The sequence below is a fragment of the Haliaeetus albicilla genome, chromosome 15 (assembly GCF_947461875.1).
Source record: "Haliaeetus albicilla chromosome 15, bHalAlb1.1, whole genome shotgun sequence".
In the NCBI taxonomy this organism is placed as follows: domain Eukaryota; kingdom Metazoa; phylum Chordata; class Aves; order Accipitriformes; family Accipitridae; genus Haliaeetus; species Haliaeetus albicilla.
This window is the reverse complement of record NC_091497.1, coordinates 24,641,327-24,655,829: the sequence shown is the minus strand read 5'-3', so window position 1 is coordinate 24,655,829 and position 14,503 is coordinate 24,641,327.

Below are 14,503 nucleotides of genomic sequence, written 5' to 3'. Positions count from 1 at the left end.
AAGACTGAGGAGAAAGAAACCCTCAACCACCAGCATTGAACTCCTTCCAGTGAAGAAGTTGGGATACCAGGGACATCACTACCTCTCTGCTTGAGGAAGATATGCTGTCAATCTTAGGACCCAGAGGGACATCAGAAGGGTGAGCAGAAAGACCAGAAAAGAGACTAACACAAGTGACATAATGGTGGGTATTTGCAACAGGCCACGTGGCCAAGAAAAACTGATGAAAACTTCTTTCAACAACTGGAAGAAGCCTCACATTTTCAGGCCTTAGTTCTCATAAGGAACTGTAATCATCCTGACATCTGCTAGAAGGGTAATATGGCAGGGGGATCTCTCGAGAACATCAAAGAAAATTTGTTGATGCAGCTGACTGATGAGCCAGCTAGGGAAGCTGCTAAGCTGCACCTGTTACTCATAAATATGTATAATTTTTTCAGTGTATGAAAACTGATGGCAGTCTTGGCAGCAGCAACCGTAGGTCAAAGGACTAGCGACAAAGCACATACAAAAGGCTAAGATTTTGCCTTGATCTTTACTGTTAAGTTTTGTCCTCAGACCTTGAAGGTCATTGATCCTAGTGTCAGATTCTAAGGGAGTGAAGCATTACCCATGGCAGAGGAGGATTCCGTCAGGGACCACTGAGTTGAATGGGACTTATAAAAAGTCCTTGGAACAAGATGGGGTACATTCCAGGGTGGTGAGGAAGCTGGAAAATGCCACTGAAAGAAAAAACGCCATATCATCTTTTGGTCATGGACACTGGAAGAGGTTCCTGATGATTAGAAATATGCAAATATCATACCTATCTTAAAGAGGACAATGATGTGAGAAGCTACAATCTGGTCAGCCTAACTGCAGTCCATAGGAAAATCATAGAGCAGATAGATTGGAAGCCATTTCCAGGGACCTAAAGCAATCGTGGACAATAAGACTGGATTAAGCAAAGCGAAATCATGTGTGACAAACCTGATAGATTTCAGTGATGAGAGAGTTTTGTGTACACTGATAGTGTTCAGTGACAACAGAGTTTTGTGTACAAAAAGAGAGGAGTGGATGATGTATACTCTGAATTAGCAAGGCCTTCAATAAGGTCTCCTATAGTATCTTTATACCCAAAAAGCGGTGAAATAACATGCATAGAAAATTGTCTGGGAGACAGGCTTTGGGGGGCTGGTGAGTAAGAAATCAATTAATCTTTCTCATGGGTCAATACTGAATTCAATATTGTTTAACATCTTTATTAACTACCTGAACTGTGAGATGGAGTGTACTCTTAGCATATTTGAGGATGAAAGCAAACTCATCAAATGGTCCATATACTGAAGGGCAGGACTGCTAGTAAGACAGACCTAACAGAAGCCTCATGAAGTTCAACAAAAGAAAATGCAATGTCCTACATGTGGGGAGGAATAAACCCATGCAACAATAAACAGCTTTTCAGGGGAGAAAATGGCGGTCTTGGTGGATATAGCTGAATGTAAGTCAGCAGCGTGCCCTTGCAACAAAGAAGGCTGACCACAGCCTGGTTGAGGTCCCTCTTCTTGAGGTAGACTACCTCTTCTTGAGTAGACTTTATAACTAGGTGTGCCTAACTGTTAAACAAATTATTTAGGTCACATAAATCCGAATAGCAAAGCTTTCTGGTGCTGTTGTTTGGCTATCTGACAATCTTTTTCTTGAGCAACTTAAGTGACAATTAGTTTATGCCTTTCTGGTACTAGTGTGATTAAGTTTGATTACAGCCCAGTTACTGTCTCAATTTTTTTCCTGAATGCCATTTCACAGGGAAAAAAAAAAAACATATTCCTACAGCTTGAGGGGTTTAATTTTATATGATACTAAGGATCTTCTGCAAACATTGGAGATGTTAAATTATCTTGGAAAAAGAGAAGGAGAGAAAGAACAAAAGCCCTTTTAAAGACTGAGTGTAAAGCAATATAAACATAGGGAATGTTACATGCCTTTTGCAAAAATGAACTCATTAAAAAGAAGCATTTTATTAGCTGATGAAATAATTATATCTACTCCATTCATTTGAAACTCTTTTTGTTGAATCATTAATATTATTGTATATAGCTGACTTTTTTGCTCTCCGGAATGTCAGGCAAGAGTCATGCCACAAAAATACAGCTTCATTTATTTCAGTAAATACATGCTGTGTTCTGTACAAAATGTAAAACATGTAAGAATACTGGCATAATCAATCAGTGAAGGAGAATGTAATAATATCAGAGTAGGAGACAAATCTCCCTTTCAGTGTTGTTATATAGATCCTAAAGAAAAACCCTACTGAGGTTTTGAATTTCAAAGTGTTCACCTACTACTATTATTCTTAATTTCATAAATGACCCTTCTGTGCTATGGAATATTTGCCAGATGTAGTATATGCACCCTGGTCACAGCACTCCTTCATTCTAAACTCTTTACTCCAAGGGAATTTAAACTCACAATATCTATCTGCTGCAAAATTCTTTAAATACTAGATTATAGATTTTGCTTGTCAGTGCTGTGCCTTGTTGACATGCATGTGATCAGTGCTTTGCTAAGTGTACAAAAGTTTCTACCTGCAAGCAAGGGAAGAAATTTAAACATCTCCGTGCTGAACATTTCGTGTCCCATAAAGGCAGCGTAGTTCACCATAATGACTATGAATATGAACCGTTATTAATATTAAATACAAAATTAATTTCACCCCTTTAAAAACATGTATACACATGAGGAAGCAATGAAAATAAAATGAAGACTCTACTGATTGAGTTTTGTAATGTTTGCTTTAATTGATGGTATACAACAGGTGAAGTGAAACTGAAGGAACTAACTCTAAATTGTTAAAATCCTATTAGGAATGAATAATTATAGCATTTGGCTCCATTTTTATCTATCCAAGGTATATAAGGAATAAAAAGAGAAACAAATCAGGCATCCAAAAAGCATATGGTTTATTGAAGTAATAAAGTCTAGCAACACTTAAAAGGTTGGCTGCTTTTGAGGTACTGGTAGAATGAAATCCTGGGAATGGTATGAATAGAAGTACAAGTCGAGACTGTTTTGTTTTGTTTTGTTTTGTTTTGTTTTGTTTTGTTTTGTTTTTAAGGGAGTGAAGGGATATTGTGGTCTTTGCCATTCACAATTGCTAAATTAACATACCATTTACCACCACAGTGAATTTTTTCTTGGCACAAATTTTTGACACCTTTGTTTCATAGTACCTTTTTGGGAAAATGACCTGTTTCTTCCTTTATGTGGATTACTACCTTTCAGCTTCCTTTTAGACCTTCTTTTGGTCCACTAGAAATTTATATAGTGTATGATTGATAAATACGTTCTAACATTTTGTTCTAACTCTATAGAAGAGACTGACAGTAAAGCTGCTTGTTTGTGCAACTAAAAATATCCTCTAGCAGAATGGGAAAATTAGTTTTGTATTTCCTCTTCTGTTACTGTCAGAGCACTCAGTAGCTACTTGTGTGGCTGTTTTCAAGAAAGATTTTTTTAATATAAAGTCGAATCTACATGTCAGTAAATTCGTAATTTCAGAATTCTGAAGAATAAATTTGACAATATGTTCTAGAAAGTAAGTGTCTATAGAAAAGGAACTGCTTGTGTCAATGAAATGAGGGATTCCTAACTTTAGGTAGTGGTCTGGCCTAAAAAATAGGCAAAGTGTGAAATTACCCTTACTGCATTTGGGAGCAAGAAATCTCTTTGCAAGAATCATTGACATATGCTAGTAGACTGTTAGATGATAATGTATATCCCTGTAGCATAAATCCAATATAGCTGAGGTATTCATATGAAAATAATAACATAACGTGTAAATAAAATAGCATAATAAAAGTATATCAAAGTCATCCTTAGTAAAGAAGATCAATTCAGTTGTCTCTAAAAGCCATACCAGGGGATATGGATCAGCTTCATATATACAAAAGTTCTGTTTTATAATCAAAAAACCATACCCCCTCCCAGAATCTTCCAGAAGCTACAGATCAGTGAAAAGTCCTAGAACTGAGCAAACTGCAATGGCAGTATTTTTCCTTTCGACTGTATGTGTTGTCCATGGAAAGTGTTGTGTTATATAAAAGGACTTCAGTTAAATAGAGGTGATCATCCTATTCATCTTAAGAAAAGAGAAGAAACTAATGTTTGACCTTTAATCTAACAAATTTACTCTTAGCCACCTGAAAACAAAGGGATTTTTTCCCCCTAAAAAAATTCTAAAACTTCCATTCATTTGTTCAGATACTTAAGCACAATGTGTCTCTAATTCCCTTTTAAATCATTCAGAACCATAGTATGTTTTACATGTAATTTGTTTTTGATTAATACAACATTATAAGAGAATATAGGTGAAAAAATCAACCAAACAATTTGTTACAGTTAGTTACAATATAGATGACATTGCAATGTACTTTCCAGCTATGATTCTACAATAATTTTATCTCACTGCATGTATTATAGGTTCAGCTAGGGTTATACAACATCAATAATGAAACATTTTTCTTCATTAATACATTAAAAGAATAGATGATTTAAATAGTGTTTATTTTTAATTTTACTTCCTTTATATAAAATCAAGGAATTGTATGAAAATCAAGTATGGTTTGATACTATTGTGGTACATGGCATGTTTGAACACAGTGTTAATACCTAGGAGATATATTTTATCTCATAGTAATTAAACCAAGAAAGCATTTATTTAAAGGTTAAAAGGAATATTCCGAGAATATCCCCAGCTAAGTCTTATACAAATAGAGTAGTAAAAAATAAAAAAAAAAAGGAAAAGGAAAAAAACACCTTATTCAACTCCAACAGAAAAAGGAATAATAAAGACCACCTCCAGTGACTTAAGATAAAAAACAGAAATTGTCAAATTACTGGTAGAAAAATTATAGGCCACCCTTTTGCCACACTGGAAGTAATCAACAATAAGAAGCATCATGCTTTAAGGATGATTTTGCTTCTGTGACCTTAACTAAATACAATTTTACATTTAATCTTTTCCCTTCATTTATGTGCATAAGGTGTAGACTAGTTTTTCTACCAATTCCATTAGTAAGAGTGAACAGGATGTATGAATTTCTGTCCAATTCTGTAGTACTCTTGGCATTTTTCGTTGATTGCTTTGGGAATTATATGCATCACAAAGAAATTTGTGCTCATCTCGTGTATACTCCTCCATACCTTACCTCACTGCTTAGGACTAGGCTGTGTACTGCTAGAGAATTGGGGATGAAGGTTAATAAATCTATTCCTAGAATATCTCAAAGAAATGTAAACAAATTATAGATAAAGATATCTTTGTCCTCACTGATTCTTCTTTATCATTTTTTCCTTCCACTTTTCTGATAAAACATAAATAACTTTCTTTTAAAAAATTCCAAAGTACTATTGCTCATCATTTAGATAATTTTATGATTATATTCCTCTCTGATTTTATGCTATGTTTCATGGGCTATTTTGGGTTTAATTCTTTACAATATCCCCTGATATACAATGAGTGTCTAACTGTGAAGATACTGTAATATTACCTAGAGCCTCGGAGAAACAGGGGGGAAGTTAAACAAGCTTCTGTAAGAATGAACAATTTTTTAAAAATCAGTTTGTTTTATTCTGTAGTGACTTGTTAAGTTAATGAAGAAGACATTTAAGATAAGAAGTGTTCCAGTAGTGGAATCTGTTAATCTCTTGTAAAAATATTGAACATTTGATCTTTTTCCTCTCTTTCATGATCAGAGAATAAACAACAGTATATTTGAAATTGTGAGAAAGGTAATATCCTAAATCTTTCTCAGTGGACTGGAGAGAAGACCTGATCAGATTACCTGATACTGTTTAATTATCCTATGTACTTATTTAATTATCTAGTGCTTTCTTAGAATTTGGAAATAATTCATGAAGTGACTTTGGTTTTTACAGATTATGACAGATGAACCACTTCTAAGGCCAGAAGGGAGTATTAAATCATTTATTCTGACTGCCTATATAGCGTGGTCATAGAATTGCTCTAATATTTATCCCCAGACTTTGTGTTAGAGCTTAAAATCCCTTTCAAGAATGCACCCAGTTTTGACTTGAATATTTCAGTGCAGGACTTCCCTTTGGTAATTGGTGAAAAATGCATTCATTACTTAGCATAAAACAATTTTTGTGAATCTGCTCTACTAATGGTCTATTATCTCACATTTATTTTGAATGTTAGCCATTTTGGTGTCATTAATTTGGACAACTCAGCTACAGGTATTTGGTTTTGACTGATTAACTTAAACATACTATAAGCGAAAAGTAACTCTTTTGGTGAAGAATTATCTTGCTCGCAGGTTTGGTTTGGTTTGGTTTGGTTTGAAAATACTATCACTCCATAACTCCAAGTAAATGATGTACTTTTTTTCCTCATTGTATAGGTTTATATCCATTTGATCCCAGCATGGATTCCAAGTCTGTATTTGAGACTGAAGGTGAGTTTGGAGGAAGAGGTGATGTGCAACTCCCCTCCCAGATGTGCCTGGGTTAACTGAGACTCCAGCTCCTCCTAGAATCAGGCTGGAACAAATGCTCCAAAACTGAAGTTTACCTGGAAGAGGAACTTTTACATACGGACACAAAGCAAGTGAAGGTACTTCAGGGAAGCTGAGAACACTATGGTCTAAATACATAAAATTGTAGTCAGGACTTGGTTTTGGTACTCTTCTGTGGGTTTCAAGGGACTGCTAGGCTTATGATAAGAAAGAAGAGAGAATGAATGAGTCTCTGATGTAGTGAAAGAAAAATGCCTGCTCCCTACCACCAAATAAACTGGGCAAAACGATGACCTTTGTTATGTGTTGAACACAGTGAGAAGAGCCTAGTGCTGTGAGGGAGCAGCAAGGGCAGGCTGCTCCATGAGGGAAGGTGAGCTGGGAGCTGAAGGTGGAAAGAGATGAGCAGAGCAACGGCCTCACTTCTAAGGAGTCAAGAAGGTAAGTCAGCAAATTCAGGTGAGAATGAGGTCCAGAGACAGAGTTCAGGGTCAGGTACAGACCAGTGATCACCTCGCAAGCCAGGAAGCCATATCAGAAGGTCAGGATCAGGACCAGGTCAAGAGGGTACAAGACCAGGCATTGACATACCTGTGGCACACCTGCAATGTAGTGCAAGTGGGGCCAATAAGGAAAGGGTCAGCTTCAAGCAGCTCCAGAAGGAGACACAAGCCCTTACTTCTAGCTTTATTTGGTTTTGTTGTTGGTTTTTTGGCACAACAGCTCTTATCCGTAAAGAAACTGACCTTGGGCTCAGCCAGCCAAATGCCTAGAAGGAGAGGGTGCACTCAGGACCTTGGCAAATATTCTTAACTTCTGGTCAAATTGAGAGTCGGAAGCTTAATTTCACCAGGGTCTTAAGCAGCAATCCAGATTATTGAGCTCCCACCCTGCCTCAGTTTCTGCCATCTTAACTCATTGAGTTAGACTACCATTGTCAAAGTTCTTTCAGCATCTGAAGTTAGGCAGTGGTGCACAAGTGTTATTAATGTATTATAATTTTGTTCAATTTTCTTTTTTTTTTTTTTTCATCCTTTAAACTGGAAGATAATCTAGCTATGGAAAGCCAAGATGTGGAGATCAACTATGTAGCCAGCACAGGTTGGCCATGTAACATGATTGTTAATATGAGTAACGTGAAAAATCATGATCCAAACTGAAAAAATAAGCAAGCAGAGGAATATCTTTATCAAGACCTTCCCTCCCACTGTCCTTTTCCCTTTCCACTGAGACTATGCAGAATGTATGAATATGTAGGTGATAAATGTGAAAGAAGTATAAGAATCATATGGGACTAGTATGGTTAGTATTTGAGGTAGTAATCTTTTTTAGATACAGAGAAGATTGACTGCCTCATTATTCTCTACATTGGACATCTGAAAACAAATCATACACTGTAGACAATAGTCTTCAATTGAATCAAATGTGAATGTAAGTGCTTTATTTTAAGCACTTTGAATACTTTGCTCTAGTGATCTATTCAAGTTCAGAAAAGAATACTGTGACAAAAAGAATAAAACTATATGCCCTATTTTAATCACAACTAGTTAAGTTATTGTTACTGGTTTTATTCTCAAAAGGAGCATAAGTACAGCTGATCACCCCCAGTCTTTTACAAAAAACCCCACAGTGATGTTTCAATAACCTTCCTAAAACTGTTAGTTCTGTTGTGCTATTTGCAAATACTAAATGCTAGTTCGACATCTGGTTAATAACTAAGACACTCAGGGAAAAAAGCATGCAAGATATGTCTCTTTCATATTCCCTGTTATCCTTAGAAAATATTATTATTGCTGAAGATAGGAAAAAAAAAAATTATTGTATTGTCTTATTCTGTCTTCCACAAGGCCAGGGGAATTCTGTGAACATTATCAGAAAAAAACGATTGTCATTACTAGTATCTGGATGGATCCTGTGCTTGATCATAATGCAAATGTCATCCATCACTGCTTTCTGTAAATTTTTTCCTCCTCATTCTAATTTACTCTGTAGCTTCATTAGACAGTAGGAAAGCAAATTAGGGTACTGCTCCTGAATATATCTAAAACAATGTTTGTTTCATCAATTGGTACCATGGATTTAAAGTTCAAAAGCCATAACCTAATTCTCCTTCCTTTTCAATTTTTTAACATAAAGAACTGCAAATATTTACAAAACTGTATGGAGTTAAGTGGTTCTACTGTTCAGTTACTCAGTGAATAATCTTTTTACTTTTTGATTCCTGAGAGTTCATGCAAATTGAATATGCTTTGAATCTAAAGCAATACCAATCATTTAAACAAACAGCAAAAATTAAATGAAACATTTGATATCTGCATGTTTTCTGCTTGAAAAAATAAAGACTATTGTTTATGTGAATGTAATGTCCTTAAAATTGCTCTAAGGATGCCTCTCATAAAGAAACGTTTAAAAATTTGTATACCCTGCCACACCTTGTTCTGTTTCAGAATGAAACAATTGTATAATTTCAGCAATAAAAAATATTAAGTTGTGACCTTGAAGATGTGTGGTGTGAAGTAGCTTCATTCACACGCATAAAGCTACTTCGTTCTGAAAATTACATATCTCAGAGAAATTTGAAGTTGTCTGAAACACAGCCAGAGTGTGAGCTTACAAGCACAGTGTAGATGGTCAAGTGAGTCTTTGAGGTCTGGCTTTTTTTTGTTTAGCAAAATACATGTACAATTTAATAATCAGTTTGATTTACTTACTAATGACTTCCTTTCTGGTCAGTGTAAAGTTCAATGTAATCATGTCTGGCAGTGGAAGAAGCACTAAAGAGACAGGTGAGTCTTTAATAGCAAACTGAGCTGAGAACATTTTTTTGCCAGAGAGAGTTGTAAATTCTCTAGTGTCTGCTATGTTTCCGGACAGCAATATGGCTAAACCTTTTTTTTTTATATGTACCAATATGTCTTATTTACCAATACCAGTAGCATTTTTATGAAACATATCCAATGTGGTCAACAAGTATTGAATCTACCATCTTTTCTCCATCAGAACTCAACCCTGGAACCACCACTTCTTAGTTTTGAATGAAAGCCTATTCTTGAATATTGCTAAAATACTGTTTTCACTGATATTAATAAACTATAAGCTGTAATTTAGAACCAGTACTACGTGTAACAGCATGCTTACTACCCATCCTCACATAAAAGAGATTATACCAGTATTGGTGCTTTATATTAATACAGACTTAGACTTCTTCAGTTTGGTCCCCACCTTCAGGTTCCTAAAAAGATTAGAGTTTGTTTAAGCAGTATTTCTCTCATGTGTTTTGTGAGATAAACTAAGATCAGTAGGGATACCCAGATAAGCACAGATAATTGCTCTGGGGCAGACATTCTCCGAAGCAAGCCTTGTAATGTTTAATTTCCTTGTCCTGTAGGCAAGTAGGAACTGAATCTTAGTTCCTGTTTAACAAGTCACCAAATTAATTTTTCATGAGTTTTTACCAGTGTAAGATTACAATTATCCAGGCTTCAGTTAGTGTCTTCATTGTAGTATGGGTTTTGGACAAATAGGAGTATATAATTTTTTCCTGTGTTGTATTAGCACATGGTTTCTTTTTACAGTTATAATGCCTAAGAAAATATTATTCTCTGCTAATCATAGCAGTTGTCTGGTACTGATATGAGTTGACCAACAGGTTTTGAACCAAATAACGAAGAGAATACTTTCAGCTGTTGCTTGTAACCATTGCTACCAGTGGTGAGTAGCGCTTTTCATAAAATAATAGCTTCTTATGTGTATAATGATAACTGACTGCAGCTATTTTTAAATTACTTGTCTTTTTTCTGCCACAGTTAAAACCAGAAAAAATAGGTTTATCTTTTTCTTTCAGGTAGGCCTATGTGCCCTTTTTCGCAATACATCCTTTTCAGCGTGCACCAAACACATTGCGTAATTGGCATACGTTTCCCTCAGTAGGCATCACAGTGAAAAGAAACTATGGTAGGCATGCAGAATTTGAATAACTCATGAAATATTGCCTTTTTAAATGAATGGTGTAAAATAAACAGTAAAAAATGTTAAAATTCTCAGGTTATACATTCCACTCTATTAAGAGTAAAGGCAATAAAAACATATCTTATGTACTTTTTACTATGTCAGTAAAAGCACAATGAATTAATACCACTACAGAATACATTTTAATATAGGTTACAAAAAAACAAGGCACAGGTTGTTACAAAGAGAAAAGAACACAACTGATTCTGTATATTGCTCTTGAAAGATATATTTGAAAGATTTACTTCTCAAAATGCATTCTTCCAAAGCTGCCTCTGTTTGATGAAAGGGTTATTTTAACTTATTCTGAAGATTCTTCTAACAAAGATTCTTCCATCTCCCTTGCCGTTTTCGAGCCTATCAATCTCAAACTATGGTTCGAGTTTATTAAAGTTTATTTGGCTATTTCTATCATACAGAAAACTGCAGTGGCATGTTATGGAACAGGGGGCACACATGCTGCTCATAGGTAAAATATATTTGTTCTAATACTTTTAAGAAAAAAAAACATATGTAAAGGAGTAAATTATTTAATGTTAGAAGGACAAATTCATTTTAGAGTGAAAGGCTGTGCCTGAACTAAAAGCTTAAGTCGTATGATAGAATTGTGCATTAAACTCAATTCAAAGACATAATGTTTAACTTATGAGTCATTGTGTAGAACTGTTGGGGTTTTTTTTAAATGTCAGTAACATTTTATTATTAAAAAAAATCAATGTATTTCAAATGAGCAGCTGGAAGTATGCCTGCAGTGTGAGATTTTGCATTTCTCTAATTCTAATGGAGTAATTTTTCAATTGTTCTTGTAATTTTATCTGGATCTCAGAACAAACAAAAATTAATTTTGCTTCTCTCTTTCCTATTTTAAATTCCTTATTTAGGTGGCAGAGACACATGAACTACCTAAATAATGCTTTGCTGTTAACTTTACTTAATATGCCAAATCAGTTTAATTACAGTTTCTATAAATAATCTATGCAAAATACTTCACCGAACAGAATGCACTTTTCCTTCTGTATGTGGCACATTTTAATACTTAAAAGCATTAGAACAGATGTTAGGTGCCTCCTAAACTTGTTTTCAGTTTTCTTTTATTTATATGTTAATGAGAATTTAATTACTTCATGAATACTTAAACAACCTGAGGGTGCCTGATATCATTAGCTTGAACATGACAAGCACCTCAAGTGACCACATGGGAAGACTAAAATTGCTTTTAGTTCACTTGAAGACAGAAAGATTAATTCATTTCACCCCCTGCTATGTTCTACCTGACACACAAAACTGAATAAGCGGTGGGCACTGATTCAGTCTCACTTCAGCATAATGGAAAGTATCTGAGGAAGGAATGTACACCGAAGTGAATAAATGGTTCCTTTTTCAATTTGCTCCACTGTCCTTTAATAAACAATCTGGGAATACTTTGTTACTGCATCTTATTTCTTCTTAATAGTTTTTTAAGGCAAAATTGCTTTCTGTCATGTAAATTTCCTTGTTCAAAGCTTGTAAAATTATGCATAACTTAGACATGCCCTACAGTGATCAAATTATCCGGGATGAAAAACAGTATGGAAAATGCTTAACTATGTCTATCAGGAAATGTGTTGTAATAAAAGTATTATTTGTGGGTGTTGCAAAGTAATAGATGGGGGCTGACTCTGACCTACGGAAATAATCAAGGAAAAGAACTAAGAAACTGATATTCATGGAATAGGATTATTAGCAGTAGCTCTATTTTCTGCATGCTATATTTGTGGTTAAACAGTGGATTTGCTATTGGATAGTATATATGAAGAAAATAGTGTTTCTGAGGTATGTAGGACACTGCTCTAATCTTATTCATGATTTCTCATGATACACACAAGAAAAGAGAATGGTAATAACATGAGCACTAAAAGGAAAAATTATAATAACAAAAAACCCCCCTTTTCAGGGGGGTGGGGGGACATTTGTCTGGTCTGTTTAATCACTTTTAGAAGGGTTTGATTTAATTTTGATTCAGATCTTGCAGATACTCCCTCTTCAATAAATTCTACTTCTATAAATGTTCCAAAGAAGAGCATGTATTAAGTAATGCAAACACTTTTAAAATATATGATACAGTTTAACATCTCACAAGAAGAGACTTGTTCATTTATTCTTACAGTATCATATATCCATTTACATTCAGTGTTAATGAAGTCAAAACTGTAGCTCAGCTAGGCATGACAACAAAGTTGTGAATAAAAATAATATTCATGTTCCTACATTGAAAGCTTTGTCTAATCTATTATTTCTCCTGGCTGGGCAGGAAATGGGGTGTAACAGAGCAGCTTAGTGAAAAAGGTCAACCAACAGTGAGATGAAAGACATGGACCACAAACACACTGTACAAAAGAATGACAATTTTACAAATAACGGAATGCAAGTATTTTCCAAAAGTTATGCTCTTGCCCTGAGGAGGTTGTATTTGTCAGGGTAGCATTCAAACAGCAGGCTTCTCTCTGACCTTTCTAGCTTTATAAGAATAATAGTCTCTTTTAATTCCAGTGCCGGAAAAAAAAAAAAAATTGCAGTATATTAGATACAGAGATGATTTCTTTGATCATCAGACACATCCATATAAAGCTGTTTAGCTTTTTTTTCCATTTCCTATTTTTTTCATGATGGGTGTCTGTTGCACAGGCATTGCAATCACTTGTCCATATACTAGAGAAACCTTTCGTTTGCTAGGTCCATTAGATGAAAATCTGTTCATTTTCTGTGTTTGAAGGTGTTGATGGGTGTGCTTATGTGTGCTTATGGGTGCTGATGGAGAAACAGTTACCAAAAAAGAGCAGGCTGAAGAAAGAAAAAACATGTGCTGAGGGGTAATGTGTGAAAGTCTCTCAGGAACTGATTAGCTCCAGAAACTGGTAGTCCTTTTGAAAATGCAAGAACTGACAAAGTCAGGACGCCAATAGGCAGCTGAATGTGTCCAAGGCCACCAGCATACATTTCCCTCAACAACACATTCTGTAGCTCTGACCACATCCAAGAGGCAGTGGCTGCTACTTGTAGACAGAGATTACAGGTTCCTGTATACAAGCCTGACAAAACATGGGACCCATAGAGGGACTTTCCAAGTCCTTATCAAGAAACCTGTGGCTTATCAGTGTGACCTGTGGCACCTGAGTATACTGCTGGGGTTGGTATGCTCAGCTGATGCTCCAGACACATTACTATGAGTGAGTACATGTGTGAACTGTGTGAAGGAGTAGCTGGATGTACTCTGTTAACAGTTATTGTTATAATTAATAGCAGCTTGATAAACTTAATAACAGCTTAATTAATAAAAGGTGTTCTAAAAAACACTGGTTGTGATCTATGTCTTTAATGTGCAACTGTCCTCATTTCAGCTGGGATAGAGTTAATTGTCTTTCCAGTAGCTGGTATAGTGTTATGTTTTGGGTTCAGTATGAGAAGAATGTTGATAACACTGATGTTTTCAGTTGTTGCTCAGTAGTGTTTAGACTATAGTCAAGGATTTTTCAGCTTCTCATCCCCAGCCCGCGAGAAAGCTGGAGGGGCACAAGAAGGTGGCACAGGACACAGCCAGGGCAGCTGACCCAAACTGGCCAACAGGGTATTCCATACCATGTGACATCATGCCCAGTATATAAACTGGGTGGGGAGTTGGCCTGGGGGGGGGTTGCTGCTCAAGAGTTAACTGGGCATCAGCTGGCGAGCAATTGCATTGTGCATCACTTGTTTTGTATATTCCAGTCCTTTTATTTTTATTGTCATTTTATTATTGTTTTTTATTAACATTTTATTATTGTTATTATTAGCATTATTAGTTTCTTCTTTTCTGTTCTATTAAACTGTTCTTATCTCAACCCATGAGTTTTACTTTTTTTTTTTTCCTGATTCTCTCACCCATCACACTGGGGCGGGGGGAGTGAACGAGCGGCTGCATGGTTCTTAGTTGCTGCCTGGGGTTAAAGACAATAGCAACC